Consider the following 5,188-nt stretch of genomic DNA (forward strand, 5'->3'; position numbering starts at 1 on the left):
CCATGTCTTCATGTGCTATTCTCCCTGCCTGTCTCTCCTTTTCATTTTTTTAAAAATATATTTTTATTATCTCAGAGTGGAAGGGAGAGAGAGAAATATCAATGATGAGAGAAAACCATTGCTCAGCTGCCTCCTGCACACCCCACACTGGGGACCGAACCCACAATTTAAGCATGTGCCCTGACGGGGAATCAAACATTGACCTCCTGGTTCATAGGTCAACGCTCAACTACTGAACAACGCTGGCTGGGCACATCTCTCTTTTTCTTACAAAGATACTAATTGCATTGGGTTAAGGTCCTACCTTAATTCAGTATGACTTTATCATCACTTGATTACATCTATAAAACTCAATTTTCAAATAAGGTAACATTCACAGGTAGCAGGAGTTAGGACTTCAAAATATCTTTTTGGAGAACATAATTAAACTCATAACATATGTAAATGCAAATTTTCCCCAAAAGATATACAAATTGTCAGTGAGCATATGAAACGATGTCCAACATCAATAATTATGAAGGTAATGCAAGTTAAAACTTCAGTAAGATATCACTTTACACACATATGATTGCCTGTAATAAAACTGGTAGGCACTAACAAGTATTGGCTAGAATATGGAGAAACTAGAAACTAGATGCATCACTCCAGGACATATAAAACAATGGAAGTTTGGCACTTCATACAAAGACTAAACATAACTTTATTATGTAATCCAGTAATTTCTCTTTTAAATATCAACTAAAGAAAAATCAAAACATATGTCCACACAAAGGCTTATACATGGATATACAGAGCAGTATTATATGTAATAGCCAAGAGCCTTAAATAAATTTAATATCCATCAATTAATGAATGGATAAGTAAAATATGGTTTATATAGATAACATAAACTATTTAGCAATAAAATGGTGCTTGCTACATGAATGTATCCTAATAACATTAAGCTGAGTGAAGGAAGTTAGATGGTTAGGTTCAAAATACTATGCACTATGTAATTCAATTAAATAAAATTCCAGAAGACATAAATTTTAGAAGGAAAGATTAGTGGTTACCTGGGGCTAGGTGTGGGAGATTGAATCCCTAATGGAATGTAGGTTGGGATGGCAGAGATGGTCTAAAAGTGGATTGTGGTGATGGTTTCACAACTCTATAGATTTATTAAAAATCACTTTTTGTGAACTTACAGTAGATGATTGGCATGTAAATTATACCTCAACAAAATTGTAAAAAAATTACCAACAAGGGTGTCAATTGGGCAGTAGAGATGGGACCAGATTGGGTAATATATTAATGATCATTGAAGTTGGGTGATAATCAATAGAGAGTCATTATAGTATTCTCTTTTACTTCAATGAAAATTTGACATTTTTCATAATATAGTTTTAATTAAAGTAAAAGCAACAATATAAGCTTCTAATCAAGAACCTAGAAAAAGAGCAAATCAAAAATAAGTAACATAAGGAAACAAATAATAGATTAAAACCATAAATCAATGAAAATGAAACCAGAGATAACACAAGAACAATCAACAAACTCCAAAGCGAGCTCTTTGAAAAGTCAGTAAAATTGATAAACTTCTAAAGACATTAAAAAAATATTTTAGTATAGATTACTACAAATCTTATAGACATTAATAAGATGATGAGAAGATATTATGAACAACATCTTATAAAACTTCAACAAAGTAAACAGGTTCCTTGAAAAAATACAAGAGTGACAAAAAAAATCAGAAATTTGAAATGTAGTATAGCTGTCAAGAAATGCAATTGGGCCCTAGATGGTTTTGCTCAGTGGATAGAGCATCAGCCTGTGGACTGAAGGGTCCCAGGTTCCATTCTAGTCAAGGGCACATGCCTAGGTTGCAGGTTTAATCCCCAGTAGGGTATGTGCAGGAGGCAGCCGATCAATGATTCTCTGTCATCATTGATCTCTCTCTCTCGTTCCTTTCATCTCTGAAACCATCAGTGATCAGAAAACCATCCTTGAGGAATTTCACTAAGTTTGCTTCACTTGTGAATTCTGCCAAACATTTAAGATGGAACAGCTATCATTGTTATACCATCACTTTTGATAGAGAATAAAGGGTAACTCCTATATAAATATACACACATATATTATACTGTTTTAGTTATGAAGTTACTATAAATTTATTCTAGAAAATTATAATACAAAGACAAATGCAAAATAAGATAAAATAATATGGAATTATTTACCTTTTCACTTCCTACACAGGTCTCATGTTAACATGGCTGTTGCTTTTTTTTTTAAATTGTTCTTCAGGCATGATAGGTACATAGCTAAAAATCATAAACTTTTTACATTATTTTTATAATACTCAAAAGTATATTCCTTTTCTTATGATCATAAAAACATACTAGACTAATATCATTCTATGCTATACATGTATTAGTAATAATATATATGACTTACTAGTATATAGCACTTATTAATAGGATGACAATTTTTTAACCATCTAACTGTTCACCTCATTTGTGTATCACCAAACACTATGCCCCTTTTGTAGCTATGTAAAATGAGGCATAAAGGTTAATTGATATACCCAAGGCTACAGAACCAGGGATTGGCCAAGGCATGTTCTTAACCACTGTCGCTTCCACGACACTTTCTAATTCACTCATTCTCTCTCGTAGTGTGGACATTGTCCCTTTGTGTAAGACTGTGTACAGTTAGGATAGACTGCATTTCCTTGTAATTAATTTTTCTTTTATGTTTTAGGCATTGTTCCTGCGGGAAAAAAAATACATGTTGGGAAATACAGTGAGTATATTTATCTCTCTCCTTGGGGTCCTTTTTCTCCAATGTCTGTGTGGTTTTTGTTTGTTTTTGTCTATTTTTTAGGAGCCAATGCCCCTGGATTTATATGGTACACTAGGAAGCTACCTCTGCTGAAGATCAGTCAGTTCATTCAATAGAGCTTGCAGTTAGAAGCAACTTTTAACTTCACTTCTTGCCATCTTATTTCAAATTAAATTTCCTACTTTATACTTTATACCTTGCATTATTTATAGTGATAGAAATGGCACAATCCCTGGCATGATAAATGTTTGATACGTGTCCATTTAATTTTTAAAGATTTCTTTCTAGACTACTTTTTGTATTTTTTTGTTATTTTTATTTCTCTCATTTGGAAATATATATGCATTGTTTACATTGCATTAACATAATATAGTACAATTAATGTCATAGTGCATATACATATTAGAATATATTTTAGATGTTATATTATTTTATTCAAACATTTATCTAAGTGAGTTTTTCTTCTTCTTGGTAATCTAGTAAAAAGAATGATCATTCATTGAACGTTTATTATATGTTAAGTATTCTACCAAATAGTTTATATGTTGGGGGTTTATTTTTCATTTAATCCCTACCATAATTCTGTGAGTTCAGTGTTATATTTGAGAACATAAACGTAAATAACTTGAGAGTTTAGGTAATTTTCCAACATAGCAGGTCCAATATATTCAGAATTCTAAAGGCATATTGTCTGATTTCATAGTGTATAACCTGAACCACAAGGCAATACTGTCTTGATGAGATAGACTCTCCATTTGCAGTATAGTCTAGAACTGTTGCTAGATTAACATACATACTGAAATAGGTGTCTTAATACAGCAGTTTTCTTAAATCTGTTGCATTTTTGAATCATTGGGGATGATTTCAAAATACTGAAACTTGAACCTCAAGTCACATAAATTAAAGCTGAATATTAAGATGTTGGGTCCAAACATTAGTGGTTTTAAAAAGCATGGAAATTAGGTCAAGGTTGCAAACTTCTGTAATAAAACATAGTGTACCAACAAGCATCTTCTTGAAGTTTGCAAAACTATTTTACACTTTGTTTTTATCAATTGTTAATAATAAGATCTCAAAATTTCCATTTTAGAAAAGAATCACTTGCTGGTGTTTTCTGTTTGTTTTTTGTTTCTCGGGGGAGGGGGATAGAAAGGTTTTTTTTTGTTTTTGTTTTTTTGGGGGTTAAAAAGTTGTTTGTTTGTTTGTTTGCTTGTTTGGGGGGAATAGAAAGTTGATTTATTGGTGGCTATAAGGTGGGGGCAACACGGAGACTCCCTGGAGCGCAGGGCCCACTATTTGCCCAGGGGACCGTGATTAGGGATGTATTTGACCCCACAGCCATCTGGGATGAGGTGCTTCTCGGCCCCCATGTCTTCAGACTCATCTGCACTAAACTCAGTAAAGCCCCACTTCTTGGAGCTATGGATCTTCTGGAGGCCAGGGAACTTGAACTTGGCTCTGCGTAGGGCCTCAATCACATACTAGTGCTCCTTGTTCTGCAGCTTGGTGTGGATGGACATGATGACTTGGCCAATGTGGCCTCTGGCCACTGTGCCCTGGGGCTCTCCAAAGGCACCCCGCATACCTGTCTGGAGCCTGTCAGCCCCATCACAGGACAACATCTTGTTGATGCGGATGATGTGGGAAGGGTGGAGCCGCATCGGATGTGAAAGCCATCTTTGCCACAGCCTTTCACCATGTACTTGTTGGCACAAATACGGGCAGCCTCCAGGGCTTCGGAGGACAGCTGTTCAATCATCTGACACCATGTGGCCACAGAGTGGGAACTCGTCCACTTTCTCTTTCTTCCGCCCAAGGTCAAAGATGTGGATCTTGGCATCAGGGACACCTCAGCAGAAGTGAAATTTTGGGTACAGCTTGTTCTTACAATACCCGGTAACACCGGGTGGGGCGGCGACCCATGGCGACACTAGGATCTTCAGTGGCACGCAGAAGGGAAAGAGCTGCTGGTATTGTTTACAGAGAAAAATGTGCCTGTCTCCCCAGGCTGCTGTTGGGGCTGGGGTCCTTGCAACTATACCCAGAAAAGGAATTTTCTAAGACTCGCAAGGGAGGATGCGATCTAGTAGAAAGCTTTTATTTCTGTGGAATTACACCCCTGGGTTTCCAAAGTCCCATTTCCCTTTGTCCAGTCATAGGAGAAGTGTAGCTGGCGTTTCAGTAAAGCTAAAATCAGAGCCAGTTTCCTTTCCATGTTGGAGCAAGGTCCAGCACAGCATTAGGCTAGTTGCGGTCCATTAGTCCATCGAGTGTGTGGAGGGGAGGGAGGAGGGTCAGCATGGCCCTGGGCTACACGGGAGAATGTCAGGGAGCCAAGAGAGTGCACCCCAAGTAACAGGAGTTCCAAGCG

General features: G+C 36.6%; 1 pseudogene across 1 annotated transcript; it reads right to left on the bottom strand.

The window, feature by feature from the left end:
- Nucleotides 1-4,109: 4,109 nt before the first annotated feature.
- On the bottom strand, nt 4,110-4,740 carry LOC307098575 (large ribosomal subunit protein uL16-like; annotated as a pseudogene). The gene has a single exon. The product of its transcript is annotated as a large ribosomal subunit protein uL16-like (transcript).
- Nucleotides 4,741-5,188: the final 448 nt, after the last annotated feature.

This window comes from Cnephaeus nilssonii (genome assembly GCF_951640355.1).
Source record: "Cnephaeus nilssonii genome assembly, chromosome: 4".
Taxonomy (NCBI): Eukaryota; Metazoa; Chordata; class Mammalia; order Chiroptera; family Vespertilionidae; genus Cnephaeus; species Cnephaeus nilssonii.